Source organism: Grus americana, chromosome 6 (genome assembly GCF_028858705.1).
Source record: "Grus americana isolate bGruAme1 chromosome 6, bGruAme1.mat, whole genome shotgun sequence".
In the NCBI taxonomy this organism is placed as follows: domain Eukaryota; kingdom Metazoa; phylum Chordata; class Aves; order Gruiformes; family Gruidae; genus Grus; species Grus americana.
This window is the reverse complement of record NC_072857.1, coordinates 16,720,642-16,741,548: the sequence shown is the minus strand read 5'-3', so window position 1 is coordinate 16,741,548 and position 20,907 is coordinate 16,720,642. Positions and strand designations below refer to the sequence as shown.

The 20,907-nt window shown below is 46.8% G+C and overlaps 1 protein-coding gene across 1 annotated transcript in view; it reads left to right on the top strand.

The window, feature by feature from the left end:
• The window catches only part of MARCHF4 (membrane associated ring-CH-type finger 4), a 103,743-nt gene that overhangs the window by 32,863 nt on the left and 49,973 nt on the right, over positions 1–20,907 (top strand). The window lies entirely within an intron of this gene.

Here is a 20,907-nt window from a genome sequence, read left to right as displayed (position 1 = left end):
AAGGTAAATTCATGGATTTGTTTTAAAGTGGGTCTTTTATAAATCAGCTATCCTGGTTTCTCTGTGGTGTGAAATTCTAGCAGGTTCCCCTCATTTCAGACCCAGTGACATCTATCATTTCAAACATAACCTGGTTTTGTTTAAGACTTCAGGAACTAGGGGATCTAGTGCATCTCTCCATAGGTTCTTCAATGGCTAATTGCTTTCACTGTTTCAGAAAAGATGCATTTTATTTCTAGACTGTATCTGCCTGCCTCCATCTTCCATCCACTGGATCTCATTTTGCCTGTCTACTGGATTAAAAAGCCCTCCACTGTTAAAAGCCTTCTCCCAGTGGAGATTAACAGATTGCAGTGGCGTCATGTCTTCACCTTCTCTTCATTAAACTAAGCAGATTAAATTTCTGTCTCCACTCACCAGAGAGGCAGGTTTTCCCAAACATGGACTCACACTTCTGCTTTTCACCTCTGAAATTGTAGGAGGGTTGTGGGGAGTCAAGGTACGCTCCAGATGGTCCAGATGACCAGACTAACCTCAAGACATCAGGATAAGGTGCAGGCTGTGTTTGAGAGGCTAAACACACTCTGCCTGAGATGCTGATTTGCCAGACCCTGGTCCGTGGAGATGAAGTATAGTGCGGTATAGTCTTGGAGACCTCTCCTCTCTACAGTGTCCCCTTCTAGGACTTATTTACAGGAATTGGAGGTAAAAGAATATTTCTTAACTTTCCCAATTTATAGAAGTTCCTCTCTGCATCTGGCAGTCCTTGGGTTAATCTTGCACTTGGAAGTTTACTGATTTGCAGAAGTCTCCTGTTTATTTCTTGTGTACACTTTGTTAAGGATAGGCCCATATGTCCTGTCTGCTCATCTAGCATGAAGAGGATTGACACAAACGAATGGTGCCATCCACAGCCTGATCATACTTGGCATCCTTGCATTTGGCAGAGGCTGTGGAGCTAGTTTTAAAAAAGAAGAAAGAAAAAAACTGTAAGATGCTGTCAACTCTGCTTTCCTAAAGGACTTATTAGAAAGTATGTTGTAAGAATCTGCTCAGCATTTTTGTGATTTGATCAAGAGTGCCCAGGAGGGATGAGTGAAGCAATCTGGAAGGAATAAGAATTGATCCAAAGCTCAGCCTGAAACTTATTGGAAGTTTGTAAGTCTGAGCAACTTCATGTAACTGTTCCCATCACTACTTTCACAAGCTCCTGCCTTGCTAACACTGGGTCCCGAATAACAGAATAACGGAACCAATCTTAAGCCAGGACATGTTCTGCCTGACGAGACATGCCAAGTCTTGAAGAGGATCTCTGCCTCTGGATTTCTGGCCAGCCGCACTCCTCGATCGCATGTTCCTCCCTCGGTATAAATGCACAGTTTCTCATCCTGGCAGTCTGAAAACATGCTGTCATTGCTGCCACCCAGGAGCAGTGGGTGGGATAGGCATCTGAGCTGGGGACTGAAAGATGTCCAATCCCGTATCTTTGCATGCTGTTGGTGATGTTGTCTGTGAAACATGAACCCTTTACTAGCTGATTTGGTTTAATGCACTCGGATCATTTTGTGTCAGGTCCCCAAAGCCTTTCCTGTCCTCTTCTCTCTGGTTTGTGAAGAGTCAGGAAAGTGATGAACAGCTGACCAAACTGTGCCAAGGACTGAAGAGTCCTCAAGACTCAGAAGTCCCCCAAGAGACACAGAAAGAGTTAGTGAGGGAGAAGACTAAGCAGAAAACAGCTACAAGCTTCAGGGGAGGTAGAAAGAAGAGTAATTGTTGGAAGTGTCCCACAATGGGTCTGCCTGCTGCTTGGGAACCCTTACAGTCCAGACCCAATGGACTGCCTGGAGCAGTGTTACTGAGTTAAGGAGATATTTCTCACCTGCCTCTGGTCCCCAGTGTGAGGTTAGTGCTTGTGTTTATCTCAAGAAGCTTGCTTTCAGTCAGAATGGCAGTGCCTGTTCCCACTGGCGGGCATGAAAGTTCTCATGATGCTTTTGGAAAGGGCATCCAGACAACAGTGTCCTGGTGAAAGGGCATCGAAACAAGTGTCTGGGCCACTCGCCAGGCTGGGGAAATCACTGCTCCTGCAGTCTGCCTTAAAGTTATTAAATTGTGGTAAGTCTGTCAACACTAGTGGCATTGAGGGTAAATTACTACTTTTAGTGGCAGTCTACTGCCTCCCTGCTTTGGCCCCTAACCTGCCACATTTCCAGTTACCTATTGACATATGTACACCTCCTCTCCACGTGTCAGGTAGGTGAGTTGTACATTGAGCAGTAAATTTGATGCCTTCAGGTGGCACTGGACTTTCCAGAGCAACTGGATTTTCCAGAGGAAGGATCTGCTTTCCCAGGAGGTGATATGGTGTGATGGCAGCCCAAGAAACGCCTCCTGTGTGTCACACCATGCGATGGTGAAGTGGTTGTGGGATTTCATGCCTAGTGCATGAAGCTTAGCAGATACGAGGGTACATGTTAATTGTGGAGTTGTGCAAATACTGTGTGCATAACTCGGACCCAATTCCCTTGCTGTCCTGTTAGTATAGCAGACGTGAAAAGTCTTAGGTAGCAGATACACTCATTTACAATGTTCAGACTAAAAAGAATTAATCCTTATGAATGCTAAGAAAGAATTTAAGGAGCTGCCTGCCTGTTTGGTTATAAATCCCAACTAAATGCGTTTACCATAGTCAGTCAAACATGCAAGTTAACACTGACTAAATTTCTTAGTAAGCAAGGAGATTACTAGCCTCCGGGACAGGAAGAGTGGATCAGAGTGCTGATCCTTAGAAATCAGTGGTGGTTAAAATGTCCCCTCTGTGTCCCTCTGGGCTTCCACAAAACACACAGGATAGGATGTTTAACCATGTGTACTTAAGGTCATGGGTGATAACGTCAGGCCTCAGGGCACCTGTGAACACTAAACCCACTAAGACTACAGAAGGGAATCTTCAGCCCTGAGGAAATCTCCCATGCAAAGTCCTTTTCCATGCAGCATAGGTGTTCACAGTATATACACGTATGGCTTCATGTTCCTTTTTGCACCTTAAAAACAAAGAACATGAGAAGGTTGGGAAAACACAAGGTGTAAAAAAGGAAAACAAAATTATGTGTAACAGAGAAAGAGCTGCAGTCTCTCCAGCTTTCTCCATCTCCGGACGCTTCCAGAATAAGCACCAGAACTGCAGTCCCTGCACTGCTAGCACAGACCTAGCCATGGCTGCTGGCATGGTGGTTTCCTGAGGGGCAGGAAAAGCCTGACTGAAGGACAGGGTGTCTTGGTGGGCTATTACAGGAATGTGCTAATGAAATCTGCTGATGACATGAGGTGCAGAGGCATTGGCCATGGAGAGGAGAATGACAGTCCCAGTCTTGGATTATTCTGGGTAATAGAAATGACATGAAATGGAGTAGGGCTACAGGAAATAGCAGCCTGGACTTCCAGTGTTGCAGCTGGAAAGGGCAATGCTGGACCTAGCAGGCCAGGTGTTTCCTGCAGAGGCAGGAAAATCATGACCATGGCATTGGCAAAAGCTCCTGGGGAGGCCTGGGCAGAGGAGGGTTTCTGGGATGGCCACAGGCATGGAGACTCTGTTGGATGAGAGGAAGACACCAGCCATGTGTTTAGCCCTGGAAAGCAAAGTGTGGAGGAGAGGTGCTCAGCTGTTCTAGCTCTGCTGGGGGTGGGAGACCACAGTGCAAAAGAGTGATGTATGCTAGTGGTCAGCACTGGTTCCCAAAGGAGAGAGATTCAGAAACAGCTACTCAATAGGAACAACAAGAAGAGGAAACCTACTTGTAAGAGGAGCCCGAGTACTTTATTAGGGATTAAGGCTTGCCTTGGAGTCATGCAACTTTATCTACCCAAGTTCAAAGTGTCCCCTATAACAACAGTCAGTTCAGAAAAGTCTTGCGTAAATCACCCACCATTTTATGTCCCAGAGTCTGTCACCTTACTGTTCTTCATGCACCCAGCATACATTTGCCAAAAATAATAAAAAGATGGCTACAGGTAGGAGGAAGGTGGCGTGAAGTTTTATCTGGGAGAGGAGGATTTGAGATTCCAACATTAGCTATACAATTCTATATGTACAGCTGCTTAATCCCAGCTGGATTTGTTTGTTTTAGTCATTTGAGACTCATCCACTAGCAAAAATAAAAATAACTTCAAACTTATGACTATTTCATCATCTCTGATTTCTTCTCCCTGATCAAAAACTACAGCTATAAATCAGACAGTTCATCTTTGTAATCTACATCTAGTTAAAGAAATGTTATCCTAGCTCTTAATCAGAGTGAAGCTTCCTTTGAACACAGACTATTAAATTTGGGAAAGGTCCCAAATGTCCACACACAACATCCCACCTAAGAAGCTAGGTCTGCTGTCAGGAGGCATAGAGAGGAGCTGAGATTTGCTGTGGTCCAGCTCCTGCTCTCATAAACAAGGGCGCTGACACCAAGACCTTGTCTCAGCTTTCTCTCAGCTTTGTAGACAGAAGAGAGATAAGATGCAAATCATTCAGATCAGTATTTAAACTTCCACTCACTGCCCAGAAGTGATCTGTCAAGGCATGGCTATCTGAGGACAACCCCAACTGATCAGAAGGCAACTGGGTTTGCGGTAGCTGTAGCTAATTACCTGTAGCTAGTGCAGGCTCTTCAGAGATCGTCTCTAGTGATGGTCCTGTTGTACCTCAGCCACCTGTGCAAGGCAGTGCAGCCTCTCCAGCACCTGAAGTTATGAACATACCTAATGCTCTCTGCTAGAAAAAAAACCCAAACGCTCCCAGGAAGTGCACCTGGAAGTGAAGCTCCCTTCCTGGGCTTGACCTGAGGGGCAGCAGATGCTGCCCCTCAAGCTCTTATTCTCTCTTTGTTCACCCAGCTCTCAGCATTATCTTCGTGTCAGACATATATGTGAGGACCCACTGTCCAGCTCTGCTGTAGATTCATTGCAGGACATACTTACCCCAACTCCATTTCATCCTCCACTAAGTAAAGGTAGTGTTGCTTCTCCACAGCCACAATGCTTTGTCTTACGTAAAAGGTGCCTTTCCAGTAATTTTGGAGAGGCTGATGTTAACTGAACTCTGAGCAGCACAGCCTGGGAAGTTACGTGAAAAGAAGACCCACTTTGTACCCTCCCTGGTTTTGGTACTCCCAGCACCCACATCTGGGTGTGTCCAAGGGCAGGTACAGGACTGTGAGGGCCTTTCATTCAGCTGCTTTTCTGGCTGGTGTTCAAAGGACTTACAGAGACTGTATTTTTTCCACTGAGAAATGGTGAAGTCTCCTTTAAACAAGTAGCTTCAGCTTTCTGGAGACCATATGAAAACACAGAAAGTACAAGCTGAGACAGTCATTGGGGCGGCTGGTCTCTATGGGAAGCAGTTTCCTGTTGCCCCACACAATGTGGCAGACCCCTCCACCTAGAAGTATCTCTCCAGAAAACAGGGTCCAAAAAAGGTGGCAGGAGGGGGAGTCTGGCCATCCCAGAGTGACCGCTTTGCATTTCTCCTTCACTCAGAGGAGGTCTCTGGCCTTCATCAGCCCTGCAGCAAACTTTGTATGCAATTATTCCTTCAGCCTTATGCATGGTAGGAGATCACACGGACCCTGCTTGGGGGTCTTCAGCCCTGCTCCTGCCCTGCTGGAATTGCCTTCCCGGGGCACAGCAGACCTGCTGCACAGGCTGCTTTGTTCACCATCAGAAACTGGATCCCAGCCCGCTTCATCATGGCTCTGGCACAGGTAGAAAACCTCCCCTCCAGCCCAAACATGGTCCTCCAAGTAGGACTGGGAAAGGGCCTTTAGTTCTTCACAGCCAAAAACCATGGTGGGTTTGAACAGACCCTCCCTGAGCAACCTGCCCCGAGACCATGCTGCAGGGAGGCATACGCTGCACGGCTCCTGCCGGCTGCACAGAGAGCATTAAATGACTCACTAGGCTTTTCTGCCAATTTGTTGGTGTTTTTTATTTTTGTTATATTATTTAGCCTCCGAAAGCATTTTTCATATCCTCTCATCTGCTTTCAATGGAATGAATTTAGATTAAGATATGATTTTCTGTTTTTAAACCTGAGCTGGTCATTATTTCCATCAAAGTTTTTGGTATGTCTGGGGTTTCTTTTCCGCGTGCGTTAGGGAGAGTAGGACTTGAAGCAAGAATAGATGTCTTACATTTATTCACTGTGCCTGCCGTGAAAACTGTTCCTGTTTGAAATGAAGTCTTGTTATCTCAAAGATGCCTCTTACTTCTGCGGTGGCAGCTGCCAGAGAAAATGCATTACCCTTCCAGCTTGTGCAGGGGGGTTGTGCCTGCGTGTGTGGGAAGGGAGGAGTGTTTTTGTCTGGAAGGACCCTTTACCCAAGTGCAGATGCCTTTCCAGCACAGAATTCTTGCTCCTGGGATGAGGGACACCAGAAGAGAAGATGGAGTTTTTCTCTTCAGGAAAACATGGGAAGAGCAATTGAGATGAATGGTGTGAACGTGTTGCATTTTTAGGAAGTCTCTACTGTCACTCAGCTCTGGCGAAGGCTAACGTGCTTTTCTGGTGGAGCAGAGGGCCTCCGAGAAGAGCAGCACAGCCCTCACTGCCCACCTACACAGCAGCACATCGAGGTCTCATTCCCAGCCTTTCCCGAAGACTTCGCCAGATCTGGAGATGGAGGCGTATGTGGATGAGACGAGTGCCTCTCAGAGCAGCTCTCCAGATTACATCACTGGAGAAAAACAAGGAATACAGGCAGGGTGCAGGGAAGAGGGAGGGAGACAAACTGGAAAGGTGAACCCAGGAGCAGGCAGGGGAGAGGAGATCATCAGGATCCCAGAAGCAGAGGCGAAAAGAGAGCTCGATGCTGTCGTTAGCCTGGGAGGATTAGGTGAAGAGCATGGGCATCCCAAGGACTGTGTGTGGCTGTGCTGGGACGTGTGGGTGTATTTGCTATCTGACAGAGATTGTGCAGCATCTTCATCATCCCTATTTAATATATTGATTGTGAATAATGCTATTACATGGCGTATCATCTGATTAATTAATAATGGCTTCCCACTTGTGACTGCTCCTAGCCCAGCAAGTGCATCAGCTCTCACCCAGCAGATGCTGGCACTGGTATTGCTGGTCCCAACAGTGGGACAATGGTGGGCAGGGCACTAACAAAAGGGCTTGAGGAGATATGCAAAAGCACCGCATTGGTGGCAAACCAAGCTTTGTCACAGGAAGAGCAAGGTGGCCCATTGTGCCAGCAGAATGATCACAAAGAGAAGGATGTTCATCTGGTCAGATGGAGCAGGAGGCTTAGACAAGTCAGAGTTGCCCCTATGCAGGCCCTTCATCCTCAGAGCCTCAATGCCTTCATCCTCTTCACAGCCCCAGTTCCCAACCACCAGGTTGCAGGCTTTGATATCCCTCCAAATGGAGGGCTCAGCACTATTTAGACAGGAGGGTTTGAGGCTCTTCATTGCTTCACATCTCCTATTTCTTTGGCATCAGTTGTTTTTTTGCCCTATAAAGTTCTCCATCCTTGTCAAGGAAAAGGCACTATGGGAACCTCCTCATCCTGACCTCCATGGCCAGGGAAATCAGGAGCCTGTGCATCTGCATCTCCTCTCTCCTGTGCTCAAAAGCCATCTTGATCTGCTGCCTATTGGCACCTGCACAGGAACCAAAGGAGTGCGGTGGATTTTTGCAGCCTCTTCTACGTGGAGGACAGGTCTCCCCTGGCCTTCCTCCTCATCCAGGTGCAAAGCCACCATTTGGCATCCTCTTCCTTGCTGTGTGTCCGTCCTCCCCCCACACCAGTTGCCATCTCTTCTTGTGATATCTTTTTCATGGATTTTTTTTGATAGCTCATAACCTGTTACCATGACAACCGGCCTCTGTTGTGACATCGGTCTTGAAACAAGCCCGGGCTGATGGTTTTCAAAGTTCCCGCATATCTCAAGCGGTCAGAGGGCTGCCTTTGTGCCCTTCGTTTGTCTCCGGCATGCCTCCGAGGCTGAGAGGAGGAGGGTAAAGATTCCCTCTAATGAGGGCAGTGGGTGCCTGGCTATGTTTTTATGTATTAGTGAATCAGAGAGAGATTAAAGGAAAGAGGCTCCACTAAAGGATTAGCAGATTTGAGCATTCAACTATCTCTTTAAATTATTATCCCTAATTATGAGTATGATGAAAGTCCACTTGGTGAGGGATTAGAAAAGAGCCAGATGCAGCACTTGGGGCTCTCGTGCTAGCGCCTGGCTCTGGGGAAGATCTCCATGTCGTGCTTTTGTGTGCTCCACTCTGCTCTTTCTTGTTCGGGTGGAGAACAACTCACTTAAAGGGGGGGCTGAGGTCCTGGTGTTCCCTTTCCTCCCCTCTGAACCCAGTGAGATGTCCCACATATAGGGGAAGACAAAGGTGAGCAGGACTCCTGTCCCTCCTTGCCTCCTCACCATCTTCCTTTGCTTCCATTTCTGATTGGACGTGGTTTCTTTGTCTTCCCACATCACAACACGATCAGAACCTCACCATCATTTGGAAAACCCTTTGGGATCCTCACATATGCTCCAGACAGAAAAATTATTAGTATTTTAAACCCACTCAGTCTTTGCTACTTATAGACCTTTTGCATCTGCTACATTACTTTCCACTTAAAGGGCTCCAAAGCAGTTTGCAAGGACAATGTTCAGGTTCCAGCTGCTGATGGGACTTGTGGTGGGAAGGAAGAAGGTGACTGTCACCAAAGACACAACAGCGCCAATAGGGCCAGACACTGGAAGAGCTTGGGAAATGGGTTTCTCCTAGGAAGAAAGCTGAAATTTGGGCACAAGATAGGGACTAAGCCACCTATGCCTGCAAAGTGCACTCAGAGAGGTTTTAGGTCATTTTGGGGGTGCTGAACCCCTTTTTTCACTAGCACACTCTTTCCTGGCAGCCTGCGGGGTCTGGAGTGTGAGTTAGCCGTGAGGCAGAGCTGAGCATCAGGATCCAGAAAGGGGGGTCTAAGCTCAGGGGTTGAACTAATTAAGCTCAAACACCTCTGGGGAAGGGTGAGGCTGAGCAGGACTTGGAAGGGGGAGAAGCGGCTGGCATCCATGAGCCTGGGTTGTGACAGAGCCTCAGTGGTACTGATCTCATGGGAAGAGCAAACCTTGCCGGCAGCTGGGAGAAGCACCCTACAATCCTGTGTGAACCGTGCCTTGGGACAGCTGATCAGGAGCTCCAAAGTCATCTGCAGCAGCCTGGGCTCTCTTGTGGCTGTGGTGTCATGCTACAGATTTGACGGAATAATTTCTTTTTTAGGTGTTGGGTGTTTGGGAGTGGGGGAGGGGAAGGTAAATCGCTGGCAAGAATTTGAAACACAGCAATTAATAGGATTAAAGTGTCATGTTTTACAGGACCGCATACACAATTTACAATAATGGGAATTGTAATTATAAGCATTCCCAACTGATGGAGAAGGCACAGCTTTGCGAGTTGGAGCGCCTTATCCAGCACACCACAGTGTCTCTTTGGGATGGGGAAGAAATGAGCAGCAGTGCTTGGGAGTGGCATCGTTTTAGGGTAGGAGCTGTTATAGCAGCTCATAGAGGAAACCCGAGTGCTCCCAGGCAGGGAATGGAAACCACATCCAAACCAAACATCATCATTGCTGTCAGAGCTGCAGAGCTCCAAGTTATGTCCTAGTAACCACAGCAGTATTGCCCCCAAACAGTGATAACCATTGCTTTGCTGAGCTTCTTGCTGAGGAGGGGATCAGAGATGAGGTGAGAAACCATTGTTTTCATCACTATGGCTCAGTGGAGATACATGCTCTGGTGGTTTCTCCACAGTGATGACCTTAGGTTTGTGCACCTGGTGGAATAAGATTGAGTGAAGTGCAAGGAGCTCTGCATAGTGGGAGTGGCAGTGTGGTGAAGCAAAAGGGCTCCTTGTACAGGGCTAGGGCTAGTGCCCTGGACATCTGCCTGCTTCTCTCACTGCTCCCTCTGCACGGCATGGTAGCTCCATGGTCCGAGTCTCAAAGGGAAGGTCTTTGGGGCATGCTTGGGGTGGTTAATTAGTAACATTATAATAATGAGCCAAGAGGTGTCAGCAATTGGACACTGCCACTTCATTTCATCTGCCGCACGTAAATTTGGGGTTCCCATTACTGGGAGATCAGTGCCAAGCAGGGCTGGATTTTTGGAGGGTTTCTATGTTGGGGACCTCTCTGAGGTTGGCTGTTACATTAACTTGTCTTGAGTCCCTGCACGTGGCTGGCACTCAGAACTGGCTCTCCTGCACTCCCATGGCCATGGGATCAGCTGCTTCCTTGCAGGCAGCAGGAGACCCAGGCTCTGCATCATTACCTGGGTAAACGGTGCGTCTTGAGCAATGGTGCATTGTCCCCAGCCTGGCTGGTGTGGGAAGCGCAGGCTGGGTAAATAAACTAAGAACCCTGAGAGAGGTGATCTGATCACTGTTTCTACAAGCTTCATCTCACACCATTAACAACAGAAACTGAATTTTACCTGTTAGTTTTCAGTTCTGGGGCTGGTTTTGTGGTGCTCTCATGTGGTGGCAGGTTCGAATCCAGCTGGGCTGACTGAACCAAGCCCCTGTGCTCTGCAGCATCACAGTGATTTAGACCAGCTCCAATGTCAGCATTGTTGGAGCAAGCACGTTCAGGTGGGATCTGCCACTTTGTCTGCCAGAAAGCAGTGGAGCTTCCCATAAATTGTTCCCTCACTACCACATAGGCATAGTCCAAAAAGGTCTCACCTTTCCAGGAAAGAAGACAGAATTAGGTTCCACATAAAGATAAACCTTGGCATCACCAGGTCTCCAGTTCAAAATAAGGTCAAGCCAGTCTCTACATTGTCCAGTACACCAGAGCTATGACCTCTGGATCAATAGTTCTCTTAGCCAGTGGGGTCACAAATCCCTTGGAAATACATGCCTAGAAATAGGGCGATGAAATGAACACAGTGGTGCTCAAGGAAGTGGATCATCCATGAGAAAGTCTGGATGCAACAGGGCTAGAAACTGCCACCACAAAGCAAGCTGAGATTGTCACTGAGGGGGAACAGGTACCATTGGCAGGGGACATGGCACAAAATCTGTTTCCTTTAATTTACCCACTGTAGACAGGAGCAAAAAATGTATCTTTCACCTTATGTTAATTATCAGTTACCAGGATCTTCACATAAAGATCTGCACAATTGCACTGCAGTATTTGGGGGATGCCAAGGGCAGAGTGTGGGCTAAATTTACTCAAATCCAATTTAGGAGTGATTTTTCTCTGTGTTGACTCTGAAACTCATAGCAGGGACAGAACAAAGCTCATGCAACACAAAGGCCTCACATGAAAAAACAAACACGTGAGCAGCTCGGCATGGGGGTTTAATTCCCTATTGTCAAGGAAAGCTGGAAAGCAAACCTTCTCCAGCTTGTGATGTGCCCACCTTCCTGCCAGGCCGGTCTGTAAAAATCTCTGCCCACAGCCAAGACTCCTCCTAGCTCTGTGCAGTTGTTGCTCCTGCACCATTTCATCCTGGACTGCTTATGTTGTGTTTACAAGGTGCTGATGGAAACCTGATTCATAGCTCTCAGCTGAGGAGCTGGGTCTGCGTTTAATGAAAAGCAAGAGTTAGGAGCAAATGTTGCCTTGGACGAGATCAGTTGTTACAGGTTTACATTTTTTTTCAGCTAGATTTATACCCCTGTCCAGCCCTACTCCATGTCTGGGGGTTACTGCTGCAAATATTAAATAAGTGAAAAGCTGGGCTGACATTCCTACATTTAAGGAGAAACCCACTCCCTTTTTGGACTAGTTTTCCGATGGCCAGCAAGGAACAGAACAACTCCAAACTCCCCATCCCTTTAGCTGAAGGCTTTTCCACCATGCTTCACTAGCAGCGTTCAAAGTCACCCTCTTGCTGATTTAAATGTTTAACAGCTTGGAGGGCCTGAAATGAGTTGTGTATTATGAACAATAAATTACATCACGGTGTGTGCAATTGGGTTCAGCCTAAACATGAAACACTCCTTTTTCCTGAGTCAGCGAGTTTTCCTGGCTAACTTTTAGGGCCATTTTTGTTTAAATGTCATCTGCGCAGAGGATCTGGGACCTGTCTCTTTGAATGCCAAGGTCAATAACTGCCTACTGAACGCTGGCAAGAGCAATAAGGATTTTAGTTATCCACGCTCCTTTTGCCAGGGAGATTATTGCTTTGTTCAGAGTAGTTCTGTGTGGTTGGGGGTATTTTAGAGGATTGCAAAATATGCCAGGAGGCTGCAGTGTTTGATGGCTGGAGCTCCGCACCGGGTCTCGAGTCCTGGGTTTGACTCTTAAGTCCATATTTAGTCCCTTGAGGCATCTGCCCTTCCTGTGCCTCAGTTTCCCCAGCAGTAAACTGGAGACAGTGGCTCCCCCTCCCTATAAAGTGCTATGAAGTAATCCTGAAAAACAACTCATATGAGAGGGGTTATATTTTCAATACGGTGTTAATAAATACTGCAATACGAATCATTTGGTAGCCTTACGTATAATTATATACCCTCCTTAATTATTGAACAGATGCTTTAATAAAACATGCAACAAATAATTCAAAATCTATTCAAGGAAAAAGATGTGCAAAAATTCTTCCTGTAAATATGTACAAAAAAATAATGTGTGTATTATTTAAAAATCAAAGCAGTCCTTTGCTCTATCTATAGAGAATAATTGAATAGAAAAATATTGAAGTTAGTAAAGAGCAAATTAATAATTCACATAGTATTTACAGTCACAGTACACCATATTTTCCACCAAGTGCATGTTCTCTTTTCACCAATCAACCAACGGGATGCTGCAGTGTGAGCCACTTGTGTCTGGGCACTTTTGTGAGCCGTTTTGTGACCGGGGGATGCTGCTGTGAGTGACTTGTCAAGTTGCCCAGCTGACACTGGGGCCGATGAAAACCTGCCAAGATGGAAAGCCAACCCCTAAGTAGGGGTCTGCAACATTTCAGCTCCAGCGTCTGGAGCATCGTACAACCCCTGCTTTGTGTGAGGACTAATGATCTCATTTGCATACTCTGCATCGCGGTGCCACTATCGCAGACTGAATCCAGTTTATGGCACACCAAGAAATTGATTTTAAATTATTTTGCTTGCTCCTAGCTCTGCAATGGTCAGTTTTGGAGCTGATTGTCCTGTGTTAACATTTATTCTTCTCTGGAGTTGTCTGAAAATCTATTGTTTGGCCCATACCAAAATCCGTGTGTTGCTCAGAAGTCATTTAGAGTTCTCATTTAAAGAGGAAATGGGGGTAGAAACCAAATTTTGCCACAGAACTCCTGTGGAATCTTGGTGAATCACTCAGAGCCAACCCAAAACCATCACTACAGTGTGCAAATTTTGGGGAAAAAAGGAATAATTTGGGTCGCCTGCTCTGCTGAGCCCCCCACCTGGTTTCCCCCTGGGGCGGGGTTAATGCCAAGAGGTGCGTGCCCTCGTTACGCAGATATCGGGTGCTCAGGGCTCCTCGGCGTTGAATCAGCGCCGCTACAGGGGTAGTTTGAAAGCAACCACTCCTTGTGGAAACACGAGATGTAGACAAACAGCTCGTACCCCCAAAGGCAGCCCCATCCGGCAGTGGGGGGCATCACTTCTCCATCCCTGTCCCCAGCCGTGACATGGGGAAAGGTGTCCTCACACCTCACACACACAGCAGTGCAGGAGCAGACATCCCAAGGGCAGTGCTGGACCAGCCTCCGTAGGCAGCTGTGACCCAGCTGCCAAATGCCAGGCTGGGGATGTCTGCACCTCCCTGCCACCCCCCACCCCCTCCATTAAATCAACCCACCACAGCTATTGCCAGGGAGGAGTTTTCCATCCCTGCAAGAGGCTGAAGCCTGAGAGTCCGACAGATTTAATGTGGGCAGCCCTCCTGGGAGGGTTTCAGACACGAACTCAGCAGCTTTTGGGCCACTTCGGTTAGAATCAGCTCCAACCATCCACATTTTCTGCCCAGGACAGGTCTCTGGAGTCCAGTACATTTAAAAGCTGTGGTTGGTTTTTTTCACGCTAAATCTTGGGGGAGAAGGCCTTTTCAGAGGCTCTTTGAACAGGTTTTTCTAAGATCTGGATTTCTATTGTGTCCCTTCCCTTTCTTCAGATCTGAAAATTAAGTGCTGCCTGACTTCTCCAGGAGTTTATCCTGAGCGGTCAGACGTTGCTTCCTTTCTGAAAGCCCAGAACAGTCACAGCATCCGTGAGCTCAGGGGACTGGAGTCAGGAAAAATAAGTGTTTTTTTTCTTTCTAGCTCACTGGTCTAAATCCTGGTCAGCAAATGCCCACATGGGGTGGTCCTGTCAGGAGAAGAGCTGAACCTCATTTCTTGTCCTGAGCCATGGATGGGGCGGTTTTGAAGGAGCGAGATGCCAGGACACATTCCCAGCTAGGTGTTAGTGGGGCTGGGGTGGAGTCAGGGAGCTTTCGGGGGAGTCGGGAGTGAGAGGGGAGCAAGTGGTAGGTGGCTCTCCAGCACGGGCTGTGCTCAAGGAGAAGCCAGGAGCAAGGGAACAAGCCTTCAGCCAGGAACTAAGAGAGTGCTAAACCCAAAAGGCTGGAGGTGTCTGTGCTGAGCAGGGAGAGGAGCTGTGACTGCGTTTGCACGAGACATCAGCCCTCAGGGGTGCGTCTGGTTCTGCTGATGAGGGTGGGGAGGGGAGTCACCAAAGATCTGCATCCAGGGTTATTTCTTCAATCAGGTTCCTCTTGCATTTCCTCCCGGGAGCCCCTGACTGACAGCTCTCCAGCAGGGATTCGTGCAGCGCTGTCAGTCATTCATTACTGCCAGAGACGTTACGTGCTGACGGCAGCCGCTGATGGGACTGCAAAGGAGCAGGGGGTGTCTGAGGGACAGGAGGTACATTTTACTCCATCTATCATTTCCCTTCCTTGCTGGGGCTCGCGTGACTTTGTATCTGACAAAGACAGGGGTATTATCTTCAGCTCTGTGACCAGATTTTAATGAGGCAATTCTTTTATTTCTGCTTTACATTCATTGAATGCCTGGATGCAGAGAGGAGGCATTGCACAAGGATTAAACCATTATCAAACCTGACAGAAGTGGCAAGCCAGAGCTGCTGTCCACGCTTCCTGTCCCAAATCTCCCACAGAGGCTATGACGGCCATCTTGTCCCAACCACAGTCAGGAATTTCAGCAGAGGCTGGTCAGGTGGTTTGGAGTGAAAGTTTCTCATGAAAACCAACCTCTTACCCTTCAGGGTTAAGACTATAAGACCATGGAGCACAAAAGGCAGCTATCGGTTTCACTAACGTTGCCTTGCCATCCCATCAGGTGAAGGGTCTGGGTACAGGTTATGACCAGAGACTCCACTTGTGCTATTACATGGTGAGGGCTGGTGAGGCTGAGTGTAGAGATGTGGTCAAGCAGCCATTGATGCCAGCATGGACTGACCCTAGACTGCCTCAGATGGGAGCTGGGAACATGGGTTATCCTGAGGGTGCAGCGTGGATGTACATCAGGTCCATCCCAGCCAATTTGTTCATCTCTTTTCATGCATTTCCTTGGATGCTCACAACCACGTTAGGGAAAGCAGAGCAAAGTGAAATAATGTGATCCACATGGCAACACCTGCTATTTTCACTTCTCCGTGCTCTCCCACATTTTTTGGTTCCCATCATCTATAATTCCCTGCTTGGGTGAGGTCCTCCGTCACATTCTTGCCTTGGTCACAGAGCAGCGCTTGGAGAGAGGTGCTGCAGGTTTTGTTGGTTTGTTTCTCCTGATACCCCTGCAGTTGTGCACTCATGGGTGTTGTCCTGGCATTATCCCACTAAAATTAGGGGCTGGCTGTTCCTGGCAGTAGTATCTGTTCCACCATCCAGGTGGGACCTTCCCTTTTTTCAACAGGATGCTCTACTCCTTTATAGTTTTGTCACTGGAGATATAGACTCCATTGCTACCATGAGTAAGGGCCCTTTTCTAGGCCTTTGGCATTTATTTAATATATTTAGGATCTGTTTCATGCTAATGCTGCTGTTTTCTTTTGCTCATGAGAACACCAAAAGAAGAACTGAAGTGAGTTTTAGATTATTTTCTTCTTTGTTCTCCCAAAAATATAAAGGGCATTATTCACAGTAAAGATATATTTAAATCAACTGAAACAGAAAGTCTGTCTGCCCCTCTATATATATAATGTAATTTCAATTTAAAAATGAGGAAAGTTATCCCTATAAAAGCTAATTATATTCAAAGACAATTAGTGTAAACGAGCCGTCAACTGATCAAAAATATTTTTGCATTTATAAAAAATTTAAATTCTAGTCAGCCTGATTGTGCAGGAAAAAGCCTAAAAATATCACAACTCAGATTTCTTAAGACAGAATTTCTGCCACTGAGATCAGAGAAGGGAAACTTCCAGGTGTGCAGGTGAGCACAGTGCACCCCATATACCTCTAGAAACATCTAGAAACCAAGCACTGTCCCTGTAGATTAATAATGGATATGGTACAGCGAGGAATCGTCAAGACCAACTTATCGGTCGTGGCTGGTTAATGATTACTGCTACAGCTCTCAGCCTGAGAGTCTTAACATTGGTGCTATCACATCAAGAAGCAGGTGCGCACATCTGCCTCAGCCTCCATTAGACACAGCGGGCTGTAGGGCAGGCATCAGCTCACCCAAAACAAGCCAAGCAAACCCTGCCCTGTCTCGCTAGCCCTTAAATCAGGAGACCAGGTAGACAACCTGAGGTGGAGATGTCCGCATGGGAGCACTCCTCATATGGGATAAATCCCACCCTCAGTGTCTCTCAAAGTGTTTCTCTTGCTGTCAGTGCCTTTCTCAATGTTCCTCTCCATTTCAAGTTTTAAAAAAGGCTGATGTTGCTGCTATCTATAGGTTATGCAAATGAAACATCAATTTTTTTTTCCCCCAAAAAGATACACCACCTTCCTTTGCTATTTTTCTAGATAGGAAGAAGCTAAATAACTAACTCACCTTGGCTTGGCAAAGGAATGATAGTGGGGATTATAGGGTAGAAATCTATAAAATTCCAGAATGGAGTGGAGGACAAGAACAGGGAACAATTCGTTATTGATGGGCTCTTCCAATTCAGAAACCAAAGGGTGCCCAGTTATCAGATAACAGGTTGAAACACAGCAAAAAAGAAGGTGTTCTCACACAATACATCAGCTGGGCAGCTCATTTTGCTGGGATGTTGCAGGAGGAAAAAGAACAAAACACCTGAAAGAGAGATTAGGAGTTATTAAACTCAGTCCTCCAGGAGTGACCTCTTTCAATGAACTTTTGATCTGACCCTGTTCTTATGTTGCTGTGAAACATTAACCCCAACCACTGTTGCAACCCCAAGAGAAATACTAATTAAAACACAATTGTCCAGTCCATGGCAAACAGTGCCCAGTAGTGATGGGGGGAGATTCAACAGATATTGAAGGCTTTAGAGGCAATATCATCTTCTGTCAGAAAGCAAAGGAACCCAGCTGGACTCTAAGAAGTGGGAAGCTGATCTGCTGCATGGCCTCAGGCAAACCATTTCCTTGGTATTGCTCCTGACCCTGGTCTGTCTTACTAATATGATGGTCACCCCTGCAGGGCAGGAGCAATCTTTTACTATTTGTCTGTTCAGTTCTTAGGAGGAATCAGACCATCTCTCAGGCAGTGCCTCTCATTGTGCTTGCAATAGAGACCCAAATTGGCAATAATTATGTCTATTATGGAAAAAATCCATTCCACCGTGTATTTTACTCTGCATATTTGAATCTGTTCCATTTACAGACACCCTCCACGTGTCACTACACTTATGGACGCTGATGCAGATGGTCCAATTATTTATTAATCTGGTTTTAAAATATCCTCAGAGTGTTTCAGCAGGAGATACTTTTTTCAAGGTCCCAATTTCAGCAGAGTCAATAAGATTTTTGCTGTTGAATTTGCTGGAGAGAAGGATTGAGGCTTCTTTTGTCCTTTCTGACCTTCCTTTCACATACTACTAACATCTCTTAGACCTGGGAGAGGCAGTTACTCTTGTGGTGCATTCATATTTTTAAAATGTCTGAAATTGAAGGGATTAAGTCTTAAATCTTTGCCTGCATCCCTAGAGTGCCTTCATACTCTCACAAGCCATGGCAGCATGGATAAGAAAAAGCATAAAAATTTCTGTGAATTAGTGTTAAAAAAACTGGATTTTTTTTTTTTTTCTGCCACATGTCCCAGAAGATTCAGGACATCTGGGATGTTGGCTAAAGGCCTGAATGAACTGGTTTTAGTGGCAGCTCCTCAGATTCCACCCTCCCCCCCTTTATGAGTATGTGAAGCCAACCGGGTGATTCATCCAACCCAGGCACCACAGCTGAATGAGGTATCACCATGACTGAGGGTTTTCCCTTGCTGTGACATGGAAGATGTCTCCCTGCAGAGTAAGCACAGTTAGCCAGCCATCAAGCTAGCCACCAGCCACATTCACAGGCTAGGACATGTGTGCTGCACTGAAACCTAAAGGCCAAATTCACCCAAACCATGGGGGACTTCAAATGTCAGCTTGGGGAGCATGCCCTTCCTCTGCAGAAGCAGAAGAAAAGTTCGAGGAAACACATTCACCACCTTGTTGCTTTTCCAGCACCATTAGTTGAGCACCATTGCTGATGTGCTCAGGGGCTGATGCACCAAAGGGGTCCAGAAAGCTCTGAGATCTGTGCCTGCAACCTCCCATTGGCTTCACAGGATGAAGTCTGAAAATGACCATAGCCTTCAAAAGATCACAGCAGAAAATAACACACACAAGACTTTCCTCTTGTGCATCCTGTGAACCTGAGGTCATGGTATGACACTGCTATTGCCACAGCCAGCCTGAGCACACCTGGGAGAAGGACTGCCTTGTAGTGAATGGCACCGAGTGCATTTTACAGGTCTGAACCTCTGCCTCCAGTTCAGTGCTCTGCCCCATGTGCAGGAACAGCTGGAGAGATGCAGAGGAACAGGGCAGCAGGTTTCCCCAGGATGGGTCCTTATTTGGCCTCATATCCTGACCTGCCTCTCAGAAGTACTTGTCATTCAAATCCCATCATTGCAAGGTTAAGCTCCCTTTTGCTGCACCAAGTGAGTAAATTTAGAAACAGTTAATCGGTACATTTGTCTTAGGCCCATTAAATTACTGTGCAGCAAAAAAGGTTTCCCGGGAATAAAACAATTATTGTGGAAAATGAAAGGAGCTGTTTGTTTAATTCCCTTTTGTAATGAATTGTTTGGACAATGCAACATTTGAACTGATGAGCAGGAAACAAAGGAATTCTGCCATTAAAGAGAAGTAGAAGTCCTCCCAGCACTGCTGCCGCCGGCGTGATTCTCCCCCTCCCAACGCCACGGCTTAAAGTATCACTGCGTGAAAGTGCTTGCTGCGCCCCGGGTCTCCGAGGGAAATGCAGACAGGAGACACTGAGGGCTTCTGCTTTGCTGAAGGAAATCTTCAGCTCATCTGGGCTTTTGCTGCTGTGCCCCTTTGTGATTTTCCTCCATGTTTTTTGGCTTTTTGTAGCCAAGGGTTTGTCATTTAAAGACCCTTTGGCTTTAGGGGTAGCTCAGTTCCTTACCCCACTGCTAAAGCCATCGGGATACAAGGGAGCAACGCGATGTTTAGGCCCAGATGAAATTTGGGCAGGTCTGGAGCTGATCTAGTGTGGAGCAGTGCCAAAGATGTGGTATCCCATTACAAAAACCTCTCAGTCCCTAATGCACATATATTAGGAATCTGATAAACTTGTGAGGCTTCCACCTCAAACAGGCTAGTCTCACAAGGCTCCGATATATGCCTTCTGGTACAAATAATATTCCTACACTTGCTGCTGTAGTCCTGTGCACACTGGAAGCAGAAAGATGTATGTTTCTGTGTCTGAGATCTCTGCCCCTAGAACAGAGAGAAGGTATCTGAGCTCCTTGAGGAAGTCGGTAGCTGTGTGCCTGTAACGCAGACTTGGTGGCGTTGCTGAACACAGAGTGATTTTGAATGACCAGAGTGCTTCTGGGCTGAGAGAGACAAATGTGATCCTGCAATGTGGTGGAAAATAGCATCTCCCCCGCAGCTCCCGTGTAATATTGATACCTCTGTGTCTGGCCACAGGAAGGGCTGGGCTAGGATAGCACGAGGAGCAGACCACCCATGCTTACAGGAGAAGCCTTCAACCCAGAAGCAGCACAAACAGGTTACCCACCTAAGTAACCACAGCAAGGTGGTCTCATGAGCAGGAGCTTGGGAATCCAAGAAAAAGAAACAGCTGACAGGGGACCTGATTTATCGCTAGCTACATGAAAGGGGAAACTCTGGGGAGCAAAAAGAGCTGTTTGAGCCCCCAAAATTATTTTACAACAGGAACATTTAATATAGAGCTGGTATTAATTTAGGGTGAAAATCATAAGCAAGTTTCTAAGTGACCAAGTAGGGAAGTTTTTGACAATCTTTCCAAAGCTGGAGTTAGGGCATTGAATTGAATTGATTTTATAATGGAGCAGAGCACGTTTGTGAGCAAATTTATATGACATGCAATAACAGGAGGCTGGAACTGGCTGCTGAAGCAATCTCTTCAATCTTATATCTGTCTGTTCAAAGCAGGCTCCAATTTCTTAACATAAAGGCATTTACCTCAGTTAGCAAGGGAAGATGTGTGGCTGGCCACCAGCACAAGGGCCTCTCCCCATAGCCCAGATCTGCTTCTCGTGGTCTGCAAGCTCCCAGTTCTTGATGTAAGGAGACACTGTCAAGATACTGTACAAGGCAACAGAAATCTCTGCAAAGAAATGCCACCTTCTAAATTAAAACCCAACTGTGCTTTCTTTCTGGAAGAGCCTCCCTTGAATGTTTTTAAGCTTCTTTCCCCTCTGGCTATGAGGATAAGGATGTGTTATTCCTAATACAGA